The 19,650-nt window shown below is 40.3% G+C and overlaps 1 protein-coding gene across 1 annotated transcript in view; it reads left to right on the forward strand.

Moving 5' to 3' along the window:
* Positions 1-1,569: 1,569 nt before the first annotated feature.
* The window catches only part of NQO2 (N-ribosyldihydronicotinamide:quinone dehydrogenase 2), a 53,127-nt gene continuing 35,046 nt past the window's right edge, over positions 1,570-19,650 (forward strand). The window contains exons 1-2 of the mRNA XM_087762500.1: positions 1,570-1,693; positions 3,604-8,119. The gene's annotated coding sequence lies outside the window, so the exon portion shown is untranslated. The remainder of the gene's footprint in view (positions 1,694-3,603; positions 8,120-19,650) is intronic.

A 19,650-nucleotide genomic window follows, 5' to 3' on the forward strand; every position in this document is an offset into this window, starting at 1 on the left:
CACTGTGGTTTACTTCAGCAAATATCAGCTTTCAAGAAGCTGCTCTCAACAGGCAGAGTAGCTGGAAGACTGTCATCTCCTTCTGCCTCGTACTCCTCTCGCTTCCCCTTCCATTAACGGATAATATCAACAGAATATGGAGTACGCCAGGATGAAAGGGCTGAGCCAGCAGACGAGGCCAAAGTGGCACAAAGGAGGGCTTTGCGGAAGGCAGGTCTCAAGAAAAAGGAACCGACAATTCAGACAGGAGGAATGCTAGAGAATAGCTGAGAAAAGCGTACAGGATAATTTAGATGTAGGTTAGCTGCCATGGCAACTGTGTACCAAATTACTGCACTTCTGTGTCTCTAAACCTGCCAGCAGCTACTTTGGTTTCTATGTACTTCAGGCTTTAGAAAAAAATGAATCCACCTTAAAACTCATGATGGATTGCAACTGAAGTGCAGATACCAGGATTGCTGTGGGGTGCTTGGTTTAAACATCTAGAAAATAGAGATAGAAAAAATAATAGGCCTTGAGAATTCTGATTTCACTAAGTGGTTAAAAATTACATAATTTCTTTAACATTTGTAGCAGTCAGTTCTAACCCTTAATTTATACTGCTTTGACTTGCACATACTTATCAGGTCAACCTGACACTTTTACCTCCAATGCGTATATAAGAAATTGGTCCTAGCAGCAGCTCTATTTATTTTTCACTGTGAGAAACTGACATGTTATAAAAAGGATTTTTAATCCAGGATTCTTGGGAAATATGGTAAAATACTAGATCCCTAAAGAATAGAAACAAGGCTATCAAAAAGCATGCTGCAAGGCACATGTATATTATTAGTTACTAAGAATAGTCCATTGCTGAGTGTGAGTGAAAATATCCAAATGCGTTCCCTTGATAAGCTAGGTATGTATTCATTTCTCCGGGCACACTTCAAAGTGTCCTCAAATGGAAAAATAATGTTATAATAACCTAACCTCTGCTTCCAGCTCATAGACATGTAACCCTAGGGGAACACAGCCTTCACAACACCTCTCTGCAGGAAGCCAGTAGACCGTAATATCCGTTGGACTTCTCTTATACAGTCCATGAAAACTCTGCGAGTAGAAAGAGGTCAGTTTTGAAGTTCCCAGTGAAGCTTGGTGAACATCACTGAGATGTTCAGCCATCAGTTGAGAGCCATTAGGGTCTGACCCACCATAGTCAGCAGGAATCTTTGAATCAGCCGCAGAAGCAGCTGTGGTCAGTGCCAGGAGGTGGTTCTCCCAGACACCTTGCAGTTGCAGGACAAATCATTCACTTCTGTCTCTGAGCTCTTCAAGAGTTTCTGTGATGTTTTACTGTGGTATTTTGGAGTCTCGGTCATCCTGTGCTAAAGCACCAGTGACATCCAGCAAGCTTCTAACCTGTCAGGGGTTAATTTGGGGTCTCCTTGTGGTCTTTTCTGAGGCTTTTTTGTTTTTTCTGATTCTTTGGTCCTTTGCCTGGGACTTGATTACATGCATGAATTGAGACATTGCTTCTCAGATTGTATACTTCTCTATAGTTTCACTTTCCTTTGTGACTCCAGGTTAGACCTACTCTCTCAAACAGTTCATTTTACATAAGGATAGAAGAGCAGCTCTTCTAGGTCATCGCAAAGTTCCCTATATCTCCACATCTCTCGCCAGTGGCAAGTAGTGGACACTTATGAGAAGCAGGGTGAGTACAGAGGGTTCCTTCCCCTTTTATATCTTCCCATTTCTGGCAACCAGCAGGTCAGGTTTGTGAGCCAAGGGCACACCCAGTCCCTGGTCTGAATGTTAAGCTGGTGTTTTTATGTTAACATTTACAGTGACTCCAAGATCTCTTTCTTGAGCGACAACTGCTCATTCAGAACCGTGTGCATTTATTAGGGCTGTATTTTTCCCATATGTGCTGTTTTGTATTTATCGGCATTGTATTTTCTCTGCCATTTTACTACCCAGTCAGTTGATATCGTGAGACCCCTGTGCTACTTTCTCAGGCAGCTTTTGTTTTTGACTATTGGAAACAACTTTGTGTCATCAGCCACCTTGGCTATCCACCACCAGTTCCAGCCCATTTGTGAATGTACTTGGACAATGCCGGACCTGGCACGGTCTCTGTTCCCTGCCTTCCTCTTGCAACTTCCTTTAATTGTGAAAAATGATCAGTAGCTCCCACCTTTGCTTTTCATCCTCTAACCAGTTACTAATCCACAAAAGGACCTTTCTTCAAACTAAGGCTTTTTAATGAGCCTTTGGGGGTTTGGGGAATCCTGTGACAAGATTTCTGAAAAATACCATTATACAAATGCTGGGGGAAATTGGAATGGAGAGAAGGGTGGGGAGCAAGGAGATCTATTTGTCTCTGAGACCAGAAAGTTTTTAGTCTTTCTTGTGTCTAAGCTTTGCCTGAACCTGAGAAAATTGTGTAGTCTGCCAGAACACTACTTGTGAAAAAGCAGTATATTTCCACTGAAATCCATCTGGCAATGCTGATGACACAAGCTGAAAATTCTGCTTATCAGTAGACTTACTAAGTTTTGTTTCATTAACTCATGTCTTTGAACCTGGTTCTGTAAGCAAAAATACTTTTGTCTCTTCATTATGAATAATTGTACTTTGTTGAGAAAGAGTCAAACCCACCTGGAGGGAATGCAGTAGTCAAACTCTGGTTAGACTTGGGTAGGGTTAATGCAAATTTACACTGAAGTCCACGAAGGCACACTCAGGGTTTGTATTTTTACTGCCTAACAGGAACAGTTTATGCTGCCAGTGAAGTCAATGAAGCTTTGTCATTGATTTCAGTAGGAACAGGAACACCATTTGTCATAAAAGATTCGCTTGACCTAATCTTTTTGTAAATAAAGAAATAAGACATTTCAGGAAATTTCACAGTGTCTTTTTTCATGTGATTATTATTTCACCTGCTTTGATGGTTACTTTATTTGTCGTCTGGCAGAAAATGAAACTCATTTTATGCTCTTTTAATATCTGAATAGAGCTATAATGCATGTAGATGGGCTTGTATTTAGGAGTGGTGCCAACACTGAGTAATTTTAATATATTATATAGTTGATAGTATCTGACCAAATATTCTAGAATAAGTCACTATAGAAATGAAGGTAGGTTTCCTGTGTGGCTTACAATATCATACTAAAATACAAAAGAAACCTGACTGGGTTTCAGTTGTGAAATAATAGATACTGAGCCATTTTCAGATTTGCTCCATATTGCCAAAGTGTTTAAGCAGGTGTGTTTCACAAAGTTTGTGAAACAAAAGCTCAGCTGAAAGCAAATCAACATTAGGAAGCAAAACCAGTGCTGAGTGATAGTGCTTAAAAACTGAGAAACAAGAGTGGTTTTAAACAGCAACTGAAAAGATGCTTTGATGTTTTTTAAAGTACTCCCTTATACTCTAAAAACATGTTACAGTTTTCTGCAGTTGTGTACAAGACATTGCATCTTATATTAGTGTTACTTCTGTAGCTTGGATTATACTCATCAAACATTAACTTTTTTCCTGTAATAGGAGCATGTCAGCAGTTTTTGAAGATTAGGAAAACACGTTCATGAACCTAACAACTAAAAAACATTTTTTTTTTCCAGAGCATTACCTTATAGATACAAATGGGGAAGAATGGCAATGAATCTAAAAGCCTCAGTATCTTGACATGACCAGCAATTATCCTGTCAGTTTGTAGGAACAGGCAAACCCCTTTGCAGCAAATGCAAGGGTAGGCCAAATACTGTTTGCTGAATTCAGGTGATATCTGTAATCAATACCTTAACTTGACCTCAGCTGAGAAAGTACCCTTCCCTTGCACTGCGAGCTGAGTGCCTTCCATCGCCGCGCAGAACGACAAGCAGTCTGCCTCTGAAACGCCACAAGGCTCAGCAGTAGCACAGGCAGAAGTATTTGGGTCAAAGACTGCTATCAGAGGCAAAGGTGGACAATGTGACCTGAAGGGAAATTAAGAAAATCTTAAGAATTCTGGCTGATTTTATGTAAGTCCCCAAAAGCCTTGAATTCATTTAAATTCACTGAAGGCAAATCACTTCATGCCTTAAAGTGTACAGAAGCCTTTTGACAGCAGGGCCTGTATTGTGCAGCTCTCCGACATGACTTAGGAAGATAAGACATGAACAATGGAGAGTTATTAACATGAATAATTTTCCATGCAAATTGGAAGCACCGCAGAACAATGGGATGGCTGTGGCTTAATGGCACCAGGTTGTTTGCAGGGCTGAACACAAAGTATCACAGTAGGAAAGAAATATCAAAGACAAATGCTACAGACTGCTTTCAAAAATGAGCTGGGGCAGCTGGACGACAAGATCCCTTTTCCTGGAGGTGGTTGCAGAGATTCAGTGCCTAGAAAACATGCCTGAAAAGCCAGAGCTAAAAAACAACTGCAGATTTGCTAGACCTGAAGAACTTCATGAACCCAATGCATGAATCTAAACATCTTCACCAGACTCACCTTCATTCCACATCTTGGGGTCAGCAGGATTATGACAGATGTATTTGGAAAAGGTTAGCATCTATATTAACCAAATACGTTGGCCCCTTCAATACAAGAAACAGAGAAGCAGCATAAAGAGATGAGCAAATTAACATTTCCACACGTCACTTTGTGTATTGTCTTTTCCAAAAGAAGTGTCTTCAGTAGAAAGAACGTAGGAAGGAGGAGGGCTACTGGAAGTTGTAGGTATTGGGATACGCATCCCTAGGGGTAACTAGTTGCTGCTGTGACTTTCCCAAGACCTATTTCTGCTATGTGTGTTGCTACGACTCATAGCTGAGCGGCAGAGCTGGTGCTAGTCCAGGTGGCAATAGCTTATGCTGGCTGAAATACCAATCCCAAGAAGCTCAAGGGAGAAAAAGTTCACACAGCAAACAAAGAGACAGCAGCTGTTCCACTAGCTCTTCTGTCCTCTCTTTGCTGAAGCTTCCTCCACTTCTACATAACTGACACCCATAGGAGTGATTATACAGAAGAAAAGTATTTCCATTTGATGTTTTGGTGGACGATTTATGTAGCAACATAATGCTGTCTGAAACACGCAGACCTCTTTTGGTTTATTCACTCCGGCAGTGGGGATTATTTTAGAACACATGTGACAGGAAATAATGTTTTCTGCAGTTCGTCAGGAAACAGAACAAGGCAAAGCCCCGACTCTCGAGGAACGGGAGCTATGACATCCTGTCCGTGCTGCACATTCAGTGCCTCTCTGCCCCTAAAAGAAATTCGAAACGGACCTTTCGTAGAAGGGGTTGATTTTGCTGAGTCAAAACGTCCTGTATTGTATGTCTCCGTCTTCAAGAACTCCCAACGTAGTTTATGTTCTATTGGAAACCAAAAGGTGACAGTCAGCCAGCCCCGGTCCATCAAGTGCAACATTCACTGAAATCAATAGAGCTGTGTCCCTTGCCCCTAAGTCTGAAAGTTTTTCAACAAGTGGCTGACACAGAAGAGGTCACTCAACCATTTCTAGTACTGTGGATGGAGGGAAAGGAAAGGGAAAGGAAAGGGAAAGGAAAGGGAAAGGAAAGGGAAAGGAAGGAGTGATTCTCTCAGAATAAGATTGCTGTATGTCAATGTTTGGGAAGTCTACATTGCTGCTGCCTCTGTGAGCTTTTCTGTGGTTACACAGAGGATTTTGGTCTCTGTGCTATTAGTATAGCACCTTCAGTGCATACTTGATTCTCTACTGAAAACTTTCATGCTATATCTTAAAATCAAGAAGCTGGTTTCCCCTGCCCATGTGGCAAAGCCAGAATGAGGAAGAAAATATAAATTTTTTTCTTTATTCTGTTGCAGTGATGAATCATTACTTAATCCAACAGCCAAAGCACAGGTTTTCTGCATATGCGGAAGCACGATTACCCTGTTTCTGCAGTACATATTTATCCAACTCCCCTTTTATCCTTCCCCTTAATCTTTGTCCCTCACTCATCTCACCATGCCTCACAGTCCCCTTCTTGCTCCCAAATCACAGCTCCAAGCCTTACTATCTTTCATTCTCTAGAGACCAAACTGCAGAAGAATAAAACATCAAGGGTAGATGGGTCAAACACTAGTTACAACTGACTGCTTGCTTCCCTTTTTATGAAAGTATGCCTTTTACCTCCATTTCTGCCCTCCAATAATCTGGGCTTCAGCCACTGAGAACGAAAGCAACCACGCAGAGTAGTTTGATTTTGGACCTTTTTTCCAGAGGAGTCAATTTTTCTGGCTAAACTGATTTCCAGTATAAAAGTAAAGTTGGGCTTTCAAGTAAACCAAAATATCTACTTTCTAAACCAGTTTATGGGAAGAAATGGGATGAAGAGAGATGAGGATGAGTATTGTTAAAACTTTAATGCTTTTACCACCAAATTCATCATTTTCCATGAAAATAATATATTATTTAAAATTAATCAGAATTTTCTATGGAGAAAACACGTGTCAAGTCAGTAAGCCAGCCTTCCTTCCAAACTACCTGTTCATCTGGAAGCTTTGGAGCGTGAGAATAATTCACAGGTACATATATTACCTACACGAGTGTGGAACATGCTGCTGTGTAGGATACAGACTCAGAAGACTCCATCATGCAAAAGAGGTGGCTGACGAAGGATGTGTTTAGAAAGCCATAGGGAAAGTGCCATATGTATGTAGGTGCCATATGTTATGTAGGTGCCATAGGGAAAGTGAATAGGTAATGACTGTCCGTAGCCTCTCCTCCAAGACGAGAGCCAAGGGGCATCAGATACAACTTGTACAGAGCAGGCTGGAACAAAGGAAGTGCTCCTTTATACCGTGAGCTAAACTGTGGAATTCCTTGCTGCAGAAGAGTGTGTGTAGAAAGGTGCTGTATGGGCTTGATAAGCAACTGGAAAAATCCGTAAAGGATCACTGAGCAGGAAAGCCTTTGGCGATGGAAGTCCATGAGCTACACATTACTGAAGGCCAGAGGAAGATTCTGGAAAAGTTTCACTATATCCTTACCTTACCTTTTAATTCCCCCCTAGGCATCGGCTCTCAGCCACCATTGGAAAAGGGCTAAAAGGCCATTCCATCTGATCAGTCTGGCCAGGCACAACCGTTCCTTTGTTCTTCAACTTTGACTCAAAATAAGGATCTTTTCTATACAGCAGTATCCACTGCTCACTGAGCTCACCAAAGGTATTGTTCAGCTTTATGAATTCATCCAGACTTAACATCTCAAGGGCAGTTCTGCTCTGTGCAGAACTGTAATGTTAAATAAATAAATTAAGCAGTTAATAAAGTGCTTCCAGTAATGCGGTTTCACGTTTGTCATCTTCAGTATGTCCCATCATAAATGTCCTTATTTTCATGTATGACATGGTAGCATAAATCCAGCCTGATCTCTAGAGCTCATGATGGCTTCTTTCCTTCTTGAAATTTTTCTCCAGAAGATCTTCTTATGTCCCTTAGTATGTTCTGTCCAAACTCACTGCTTTCAGAGTGACTGGAATATAAAGTGAAAGAAAGGAAGTGCTCCTGTATACATTGAGTCAACCTGTGGAAGTCCTTGCTGCAAAAGACCGAACTTTTTCACACAGAACTGAATCAAATATCGCCTCCTTTAGTTGGTCATCACTACAAGCTGGGCAGAGATAAAATCAGGGGAAAACCCCTTCTCCAGTCACCAATGCAAGTGATGATGTCAGCTGTTCCTACAGAAGGTGAAATTCTTCCATGGTGACTTCAGAACAGAGTCACATTTAAACTGGCCTTTGGCTCTTCTTGGCTTTAGACACAGATCCCTTTTTAGTGAGCCTTCAGTGACACTATCGTGATGTTAATTTGGTGGCTGACCAGAAAGAAGGTTGCTATTTCAGCAAAAATGCAGGAGGAATGGTGACAGTTACGTGGGCAGCAGCAAAGTCAGAAGCACTACACTTCTGGGAGATGAAAGACAGGACCTTGAAGTTACTTCTAGATTAAGAAACAAGAAAACTATCCAGTTCCTGAGACCAGGTACCCACCTTAGCTGCATCCTAACATCAGCTTGACTGGAGTTTGACCTCAAAACACAACTACTCCTATTTCACTGACACCTCAGCAGTGAAGCCTAGATGCACAAACTTGTGAGGAACTACGGCACACTCCAGCAGGTAATCTAGAACTTACGCAAGGTGCAAGTCTCTCCCTAGGACCTGAAATGTAGTATTTCTACTATAAATTTTACTTACCAGCTAAATGAGCATCCGGGTTGCCGTTTAGCTGGAAATCTGCTATGTGCTTCGCCTGCTTGTTGTGTGCTTGTGACATTCAAGCTATTGTTTCATTATTTTGTGGCCCCCTGAGACACCCTTTGATAATAAAGTAGTTCTGCCTTGCCTCAGGCAGGGTGTCACTCTGTGTGTGTGGCATAGAGGTGAGAAAACTGAGTTGGTCCGGCACCTACACAAGTACACGGCATTGCTAGATTGTGAGATGTAACTCCCAGTCTCAAATATTATTACTTATGAATTTTTTCCATCACAGTTAATATTCTGAGTAGTTTCAGTTGTCATCCATGGGTAGAATTTTCAAAACCGCAAAGTGTCAGCCTAACTCTGCTTCCAACAAAATGAACAGCATTTTTATTGACTTTGGTTTTGGGTGATGATTGCGCACTATGAGGCATTTCATCTTGTATTTTGAAAGCCAAAAAGAACCTTAAACAGAAGACCCACTATTGAAGGCATTCTGGCTAAATTAAATCTTTCTTTTTAATTCTGGCTCTCATTCCCCAGAATATTTTAAACGTTAGGAAAGGTATCTGACCATGACCATTTCAGAGAGATGGGGACATAAACCTGGGTTAGAAATATGGGCAGGTCAGCCATTGAAAGAGATAAATCTGCCAAATCACATAAAAACTAACCATCTATCTACCAATGTAAATAAAACTTAAGTTCTCTTATCTCTAGAGCTCGTAGAAGTTTTTTATAAAAGTCTCAACTCCTTCTGTGCCGTACTTCAAGGGCTTGTATAAAATTGCTTTTGACCTACCAGTCCTGAAACCTCCTTCACTGACAACTTCTGGCACTTTATCCTAATGCTGAAATCATCCTTTTAAAATTAAATGATTGTACCGTTCTCCAACATCCAACATGGTCCTCTAGAGTTTCACGCCTGGTCACAGGGAGGGTGGTTAAGCAGTCGAACAGGTGCCCAGGGAGACGGTGTGTAACAAAACCCAGCTGGGCAAGGCCTGAGCAACCTGATCTGACTGTGACACACTCCCTGTTTTCAGCAGGAGCTTGGACTAAGTGACCTCCAGAGATCTCTTCCACCCTCAATTAGTCTCGGACTCAATGATTCTGCTTCTTTTTTCCTTATATCACTTATTGCTAAAGGATCTCACATAAAAATGCAGCTGTTGCAGCTCTCTCCTGCTAGCCTTAGCCTTTCGCAATTTTTTTTTCCCTGGACCTTTCCTCCGCCATCCTAATGAACACCTTGTTTCGTTATTTTCTCATAGTGTCTAGCCATCAGCTTTAAAGACAACACAGGCAGAACTTTAAGCCCTTCTCCCAAAAACCTTCTCTCCAGTCTCAGTCATCAAGACAACACATCTTCAGCTCAGTCTCACTGTTATATGCCATCTTTTACTTATCCAGCTCTGTAAACCTACATACTCAAGCTGTATCTAAACATTGCAGTTTCCTTGTACATCAGATCTCTTACACTCATCCCTTCCTTTCAGTCATTAGGGATCTAAGATAGGGATCCAGAGATCTGAGTTTTATATTTGGTATTATATCTACTTGTATACACCTTTTTGTGTTTGTTTTTTTTCTGCAGTCTTTGATGACTCACTTAAGATATTCTACAGTATCACAGATCTTTTGCTTTTCATTATTTTTTCTTTTGTTAAAAGACTTCATCTCCTCAGTTAATTAAAAAAGATAATTTCTGCAAGCTAAAAATGAAGATTAATTCCATGATCTAAGTTCTTCCAGTTCTCATGTCCCATCTGTTATTGGCTGACAGGAAGGGTGGTAGCAAAGATCCTGGATTTGAGATTCATAAAACTTGAGGTTATTTACTGCATTTCAGTAGGTCTACAGTGCAGAGCTTCATATGAATTAGTTCAGAGACAACAGTAGTTCAGCTGGAATACATGAAGACTTTGAAACATCTAATTTACATTGTGAAAGTAGAATTCTTTATTTAAAGCTACCTTTGGTATCTATTTACCTATTGAAGTCTAAAGGGTAAACATATACAAAGGCTATGCTAAAAACTGCACCTCAGGAACACGGAGATTTCACTATTTCCTCCCTCTTACCCTTCTTCATCTGCTTATGCTGATCTTAACATCTTTGCAGCCAGGAATGTATTTTATTATATGTTTCCAAAGCATAAGTGGACATCCACTCTTCTGAATGAATGTAGAGATTTAAGCAAACATTAAGAAAAACACCAACAGGTTTTACTGCTTCATCTTTTAAAGGGCAGCCTTTTAAGAAAGGCATCTTTCCTTATGCTGCAGCCTTTCAGAAGAGATTCCTACTTTCTAAGAGAACCAATGAGATTAACTTTTGTCATTTCATCTTGGTCCTGTAAGTAAGCCTAGGAAATGCAGCTGAAACTAAAATCTTCCATACAGTTTCTGTTTTCTGTGCATATTTTTGAATATCAGGTGACATATGTGGGTGGGGGAACTTCAAGATTAGCCTTAATCAAATCTCAGCTTTTGCTGGAACTTCCCAAAGCCTTTCTCACCCTTTGCTCCTGACTGAAACATTTTGCTAGTTTTGGGTGCATTCCAATTAGAACTTAAAATATTTGGGTTTGGTTTGTTGTCTTGCAGTGTTCCAAGTACTTCCAAGTTTCGTTTCATCATTCAGATCTATCCCTTTAGTCTTCCATCCTGAAGTTAGCTCTAAAATGTTACCTCTGTATCTGAGATACAGACCACATTCAAACAAATCTTCTGGTGATTTCCAAAAGGCTTTTAGTCTGAATAAGGAAGAAAACATGAAAATTGATCTTCTACCACAGGCAGTGGAGACGAAATTTACAGGACTGAATCAGACTGAACCCATACTGCCAGCAGCTTCTTGATACCATTTTAGAAAGAAAAGATGAAAGATAGCTTCACTATGTTTCTGTGTAGAAAGATCACTCATTCCAGTAATGGTCAGCAGAAGAACTTTCTAATATAAGAGGGCGAGTTCATAAAGCAAGAATTGGAGAGTGAACAGATAATCCAGAAGAAAGTAAACTCTTTTAATCATCTTTCTCAGATGAAAAAATTAATCTTCATAAAAGGAAAAGAAAAATGTAAACTTTGAGCTAGAATGTATGATCAGAAAGAAGATACTTCTGGAAAGAGGTTGATTTCACGCAAAAAAGCCCAGCGGGGCAAAAGTGTTAAGATGAGTCCTTACAGCTATCGAGTGTCTAACCGAATGGGTCTCCTTTCTGGTTGAGAACTTTAAGGATATTACTGAATATGTGCTAAATCATACCAGAAGCCATCAATTTCTTTCAAGTGATAACTGATTAAATATATGCTGTGATTTTCCTCCTCACTTTAGCTTGCTTTCAGTTGCTCATGCCTTTTCTTTAGCTTTCTCTGCCTTCTCACCTCACAAGTAGAAGTTTTTCTCTGCTCTCCCCATTTAATATTTTCTCTTGCCATCACGATCCTTCCCTATTCCAGCTCCTGGTCTATTTTGCACCTCCCTGCATTACTCCCTCTCTCTTTTTCTTAACCTTTTTTCCTATCTGTCTGTTTCTCCTCCCAACACAAATAACCTTGATTATATTCTATCCTTAAGTCTGCTACTTCTACAGCTTTTTCTCTCTCATCTCTGTTGGAATAAGATTCATTAGGGAGCAGGTAAATATAATTTTTATTAATAAGGTAATAAATGCACAATATTCACATTCAAGAACTTGATACAAATATGAGCAGCAAATTTGTCTCTTCAAAATCAGTGCAATGTTAACATAGCTCTTCCTGTTGATTTTAAAATGTATTTTTCTGAACTCTATCAATTATTTCTAGTTGTCAGTTTCCAATATCTGTATTTTTCTTCCTTTTCACCATGTACCTTTATTAGTTTGGGTTTGTTTTGACTAGCTGGCGTTGCATTGGTGAGGTTTTTGGTTTGGGTTGTTTGTTTTTTTTTTTACCAACCAGCTACTCAGTTTTTATTCTTTACATGCATTTTAATTTCTTTTGACTAATTCATCCTATGCTACCAGTCTTCTCCCTTAACTAGCTACAGCTGTTCCCTGCAGGCTTTATACTGGGAACATGGAAGAGCTCTTTCTTTTATAATTATGTAGCAATGTGGTCTCACTTAGCAAGTAAAGCTAAGTAATGATTTCAGATACTCCAGGTATGTTGAATATGGCACCTATGAGCACACTGTCTAGAGCTGTTTTTTTAATTACATCTCCGGCCTCCCCCAGTTCAGTTGCGAGCAACTGAATTCAACTAAATGATTTTCACCGTAGTCTCTAGTGACTTCTTAACCAAAGCTTACAATTCTAGCACTGCAGGCTTCCCATTCTTGGTCTGCCAGTTGTTCTTGAGACAACTACAACGCCATTTCTGAAAATTTGACACTCATTGACTTCAGGGTCTCCATTCTCTCCTCATTCTCCTCCGCCCTCTGTAGCAGCTCACAGAGCTGTTCGGAGGCATCTTCGTTCCACTCCAGCACTCCAAGGGGGACGGGGTGTTCTGTCAAACTCTGGGTTTGGTTCCCTTCTCTTCTTTTGCCCCTTATCTCTGAATAATCACTCCCCCGGTGTGCTTAACAACTTCATGCTCATTGCTTACAAATCCACATTTCCACTCTAGGCATGAATCATTTTAGCCAAGCTAACAACTCAGCCTGTCTTTCTGACAACTCACTGTGGATGTGTAATCATCTGTGTAAGCTTAATATGGTTAATCATTCTCCCCCAGTTATGTCTTTTCCTAGCTTTGGCAACACAGTCTTGCACCATGCAACTGTTTCAGCAAAGACAAACTTTCTACCTTGATATCTTGATTTCGTTTCCTTTCTTGAGGCATCTCTTATTCTTGCTTTTTTATCATATTAAGTATAACCCTACCAGTCTTCTGTTTGTAGGACCGGTCACAGTCTATCCCTAATCTGTTTACTGCGTTGTTTGAAATGCTGAGTATGAGAGGGTCCTTCCAAATAACTTGTGATACAGCCACCTATCAAATTTTGAGATCTACACCTTTGTATTTTCTTCTATCCTACTTATGTGTGCCTTCACATTTTCCTTTAAAATCTCCTTTGTTCCGAGTCCTAAAAATGCTATAGTGAGATCAATTCAAGTTCCCTCTTCTTTACCGGACTGTGCTCCTCTGTTATCTTTTTGGGTTACTCTTATAATCTAAGCTCTAAGAGGAGAGAACCACCTTGATAGCAATGGGTTTTGCAGTACCTGAGTAAAAATTCTAATTTTAATAGGAATATATGCAAATGAATAAACAAATGAATAAATAATATGTAGTCCTTGAGTTAATGGTATGGTACTCTACAGCATTCCTAAACACTATAATGCTTCTGTAAATTACACATTTTCCAAATAAAATTTGCTTCTAAAGTATCCTGGCTGAGATTTGTAAATGCTTGCATAATTGGGATGATTGTGTACCAAATTATACAGTTTAATTATACTTATTTACTAGAATAGCTGCATCAGTAGCTCCCTTATTCCACCACAGCCAAGTAAAATGAGTATACTGTAAAGAATCTACTACAATGGCAAAGTGTTGCACAAAGCCTACTGCAAAATGAGTTTTACTCTGATTTCCAGGCACAACACCATACAACATATATTTTCAGTCTGGACACCCTGGGAAATCAATAAGCAATAAATAAATACAGTACAAATGAAGAGCTTTGGTGAGCTCCCTAGCACTTATATCTGAGCAGATTTTTAAAAAGTACTTTTTTTGTAAATCAGCATCCAGTGCATTGCAGAGATATGTCTACGTGTGCCACTACTGGCATATGATATGAGTGCCAGGTGAGGCAATTATGCTGTTGCATGACTGAAAAAAAGGCTTTCTACATACAGAGATTTATTTAACCAGTCCAGATTCTTGATCTATATATAAGATTTTACAATAGTATAATTGGAAAGAACAGCTACAGAGGAACATCCTAAAATTGCTAGAAAATAAAAACATGAATTGGCAACCAAAGAACATCTATAAATATCATGTAACCGCTTACTATACAGAGACACATGTAAAAATTTTAGGAAAAGGTGGCAATGATAGAAATAGCTTAAGAAATAGAAATTCTACATATTATACAAACTTCTTAAGAAGGAGAAGTGATTTGACTTTTAGATTTTTTTCCTGAATTTAAATGCCATGTGGCATGCTATAATTAATGTAACACTACACTCTGCTGAGTGACATACCGATTTGTTTAAGGAGATGACAAGGTAAGGAAAATAAAAGAAACCTGTGCTTTTTACCTTTCAGGGCAGTTCTTATGGGATCCAAAATTGATCAACATTTTTATCAACATTTGAATATTTCCTAATACATCTTCTGCTGTCATCTATCTTATGGTTTTCATAAGATGGGAAAACAACAGTACTGTATTCTTTCTAGTCCTTCATGTATAGCAAGGTCAAACCACTAACATCTCCATTATCGTTCAGCTAGAAAATTATATTCTGTTCTAAACATCCTGTGAAAGAAATAGAAAAACTTCCATTGGTTTGGATAGGTTCAAAAAGACGTTTGTCGGAGTTGTTCTCACAGAACAAACTGCTTAAATGGAGGCAAATATATATATAAATTCTCATCCTAAACACAGAGTAGGATGATGTCCACAGTTAACTTGACCTAGTGATATGTTAGATCAATAGCATAATGCCAGTAATCAAAACTGGACCTGAAAATAAGTATTGAAAGAGTGGGTTCACCTTCTAGATATATTCACAAGCAGCTGACCTACACAGCCTGCGTCCTATTGTGCTATACTTGCCCATGTATTCACACACATATAGATATCTTCCCTGCATAACGTCTTGCCAGCTTGTGACACAACGTGGTAGATAAAATTTCTACATCCCAACTAGTGAACCTAAGCTTTATTTTTTAATTCTGCAAACATCAGAGGTCTCTGGTGAAATCCTGACATGTTTACTCAGCTTTTCCCCAGTGCTTTATCAGGCAAAAATTCCCATCAGTTTCCACAACTTGCTTTCACCAACTTTCCAAACTTGCTGTTTCCAGGGAGTGGGACCGAGGTGGCCGGCTTGTTTCATCATGGAACAACTAGTAGGCTTAGCTCTCAAGTCTGCAAGTCTTCCAAGTCCAGTTACGTCTAGTGGCGTGCACTGAAGATTGTCTACACAGATGCCTTTGCTTCTCTGAAGCAATTTCTAGGTCCTTTACACCCCTCTCTCCTCTTGTCCAGCTGCCTGGGATTCCCCCAGCTGTGGCTCAATGTGGATTTCCCCCTAAACGGGGAAGTTCCCCAGAGCAGACAGGACTCACAGAGACATGAATGCAAGTCTCCAGTTCTACTGAGCATTGAAAAGATTCCCCAAGGGACTAACAGAGGGACAATTAATTTCTTCCCTTGAACTATCTCCTCTCTGAATCTTGTGCTCACACTTTAGAAAAAAAACCCAAAAAGCAAACACTGAAAAATATGTACAAGAATCATGATAGTCTAGCAGAGGACACCTAGACAGAAGTGGAAGCAGGGCTAAAGAGTTTCATGCATGCAGATAGGACATTTCTTCCAAATACTGGTTTTGAGAAAATAGCCTGGGCTTCTGGGAGTTTGACCTCAATAAAGACGGGAAAACCTGAGGACCACGTTCTGCTCTGACACACTTGAGAAGCAGAGAGAAGAGCTGAAACTCTCAGGAAAGCTGGAACAGAGAGAGTTGGCCCCGGTAACAATTTTCAGATCCAGCCCAGGATGTCTCTGGAGGAGGTAACTCTGAACAAGGGGGCAGGATAGGCCAATCGAACTGGCCTTGGAAGGAGCCTGGCTGTGTCTGCAGATACAGCTTTGTTGCTAATGATGCTCCTTTTGTGAAAATGCTGCCCTGCTGCTTAGCCTGATTACAACACATGAATCCAGTCTTACTTCCAGAAGAGGCAATAGGATTTTGACCTCAATGGGATCATGAAAATTGAGATCCATACTGTACCAGACACTGTTCTACTGCATTTAGTTTAACCCTACCGAAACATGGATGAGGGCAGGAGATAATCTGTTCCTTTGGTGTTATTTTTCCTCTAATATCTACTGCGTTGAAACTTCCCCTTTTGTGCTACTCTATACTATGTTCTGCATTCACAATTCACAAACTTTCTATTCTCCACATTCTTCTTCTTTCATTTTGGTTTAATGATTCACCCGCATCTTCTTTAGGGTCAAGAACAGCTTCACATGATATGATGTGTGAAACGTGGGGGCATTTACAGGAACTTGGAAGCCTTTCTATAAACATTCCTATCAAGAAAGGAGCTTTGTAAATCAGAATTTGGGTGGTTTTTTTTTCAGATAAAGTAGTTTCACAGAGTGTCTTCAGTGGTTTCCCTTTGTAGAAAGAAACTAAAAATAATCATTATTATATCATAATGGTATGATCTGAATAGTTTCAGAACAATCTTTAATTAGCTCGATGCTTTTTGTGTCTGATAGTGACATCTTTTGTTTACACTGAAGTAGTGCAACCAATATTCTTTTCTTTGGATCGTTGCTTTGAAGGGTAAATTTTGTAGCTGCAATTCAGTGGACGCATGTTATATAGTATGAATTCTTTCACCCACAATTCCAGTTCTGCCTTTTCTGTTGTGTTAGTGATGAGATGAGGATTCAGACAAACACTGAAATTCATATCTGGACTTGTAACTGAATCAGATCCTGGAGCTTCCCACTGGACATCCCACTTCCTTCCTTGTCTCTACACTGCATCTTGAGATAAAAATCTTCTACTAGATCCTTATGCCACAGATACTAATTCATGCTAAGTTATTACTTTCTCCCCCTATTTTAAGAAGGAATGAGTGAGAAAGAGCCAAAAATTTTTATTAATAGTTTCCTGTGGGTATCTGTCAATGTATCTTGTCACAATCTAAATCAGGGACTGACTTCTTTGTGAAGAATATGAAAATGGAAGAAATTAAAAATGAAGACGACCATGAATCTCAACTCTAATATTCTTTTTTGCATGCACAGATAGTTTAATAGTAGCTTCATTACCAAAGAAAAAATGAACTTTAATCAATCATGTAACTAAAAATGCTAGAAGGAAAAACTGCTGTTCAGAGTAAAATAGAGTCATTTTGCTATTTTGAACTAAGAAACTTTTTTTTTTTAAAGACAATAAAGCAGTAAAATGAATTTCAGTTAGAGATTGGGCATGGCTTTACTCACACCGGTGTTGCCTGGAGAAACTTGGGTCCAGACTTAATATTTCACAGAATATTATGGTCTCCTTCTCTTCAGTTTGATGAAATAAGCAGCGAACAAACAATATAATGAAATATTTAGATCCGTGGCAAAGGAACATGACTCTTGTTTGTACTAGGTGGTGCATCGAGATCAATGCACAGGTATTCATGCCAAGCCTTTTCAACGGTAATCTGTTTGTAGTCCCTGTCCTAGAGTATTGCTCCATTGTGGATTTGGATGCATCCAAAATCTCAGTGAAGATCCAGGTTGAAATTCTGCCAAATGGCCACACTTTGTTTTACCTCGGTGAATGACCCAAGTCAAGCTCTTCAAGAGAGTCAGACATCAGAATGCACCTTTTGGTTAGCCTGACACACAGCCTGAGGCTACTGTCACCACACTGATCTTTAGTACATAACTTATTTCAAACTGCTAGGCAGAAGTCTGAATACTAAAGGCCACAGCAAGAGTAAATACTGCATGATTTTAATCAAATATGCTTACATTATAACTTCAAAAAACTTCTGCCCGGTGTAGCACAGTTATAGGTGAAACCAGCAGCTGCTTCTAGTCTAATGCTGCTACACCAAAACCCCTTGACAGATTTGACTCTTCCTCTCCACCATCCCCCACTCTGCTTCCCCTCTACAGCTCACCCCGTTATAAGGGCGAATTCCCGGAGACCTCCATTCCCCTGTTCATGAGTTTCTCCAGAAGGCATCTGCCGGTTGTTAGCAACAAACAAGAATTTATTTTCAGACTTCAGACAGGTGAACCTTTCTTTCACTAGCCACAGTGTGTTGCTTACTCTGGGAAACAAGTAGCTGTGTGGCAATTGAAGAGTCAGACAGTATTTTTGCCGCTTGAACAAAAGTGCAAAACCAGACACAAGCACCTCCATGTGAAAGGCTGACACCTTGCAAATGGAGCCAACAGAAGAAACGACCACCTTCTCTGCTTCCCTGAGCAGCCACACTGGACCTGTCAACTGGACTGTGCAAAGCGTTTGTACCCACGCCTAAAGCATGGAAAATTTTTACAGTGCTGTGCTAGGTTAAGAAAAGGGACCCCCTTGCAATTATATCTGTAACTCTGCTCTGAAAACTTTTCTGAGTGGGAGTAGTGAGACGAAGCAGAAAGCTGGCTTAGCTCCTGAAAGTGCCAGATGGGCACTGGAGAGAGAGCTTGCCATAAGCTGCAAGCCACAGAGAACAACCTTCCAGGAAGGGAAAGTCCCAGAATCTACCAGCAGGAAAAAAGCCTGTGGAAAAAACGAGCCACAGACTTCCAACCAAAATTGGCCTCACTTCAGTTATCATTGAACATTCATTCTCTCATTCCCCTGAAATACTGAAGGGAATGACCAAGTATCAGACACAGATGAAGGTAACCCAGCAGCTTACCATTTTCCAAAACCTGTGCGATATCTATATGATGTGCCTTTCCTTCGTGTTCATGCCAAACACCCTCTAAAGGAATGCTATTAGCACTCTAGGGTGCACACAAACCATTTGCTATTGCTACAAAACATCAGCCTATCTACTTGTTGTAGCAGGGCTGCAGTGATTTTCAAATCATTTCAGGTGGGGAAATGCACCAGATAATGACAGCTATTTAAAGGAACACCACAATTCCTACACACTAACCAGTGCAAGCAGATTCCTCATAGTGCACAGAGACAAAAGAAAACCTTACACAGCAGGGCCGCTCCTATTTTCTTTGCTGCCAAGTCAGTATCATACTTCCTTTTTGACTGATGCCTGAGAAACTGATCTTTGCAACACTGTGTTTTGCTATTTTCCCATTACCTCCCACTCGAAACCTGGAGGAAAGCACAGAATGGTATAAAGATAGAATCATAGAATTGTTTAGATTGGAAAAGACCTTTAAGATCATCAGGTCCAACCGTTAACCTGGTACTGCCAAGTCCACCACTAAACCATGTGCCTAAGCACCACACCTACACCTCTTTTAAATACCTCCAGGGATGGGGACTCGACCACTTCCCTGGGCAGCCTGTTCCAGTGCCTGACTACCCTTTCCGTGAATAAATTTTTCCTAATATCCAACCTAAACCTCCCCTGGTGCAACTCGAGGCCATTTCCTCTAGTCCATCACACGCAGTAAGCGCACAGGCCGTGCATGCGAGGGACACAAGGTGCAATACCTACACCTGCACCCCTGTTGAGGCACAGGCCTAGCCCCCATGTGTTTGCATGTGTAAAAACTACCCACCC

Source organism: Nipponia nippon, unplaced genomic scaffold (genome assembly GCF_047370975.1).
Source record: "Nipponia nippon isolate SJK-2023a ecotype South Korea unplaced genomic scaffold, ASM4737097v1 scaffold_1, whole genome shotgun sequence".
NCBI classification, from domain to species: Eukaryota; Metazoa; Chordata; class Aves; order Pelecaniformes; family Threskiornithidae; genus Nipponia; species Nipponia nippon.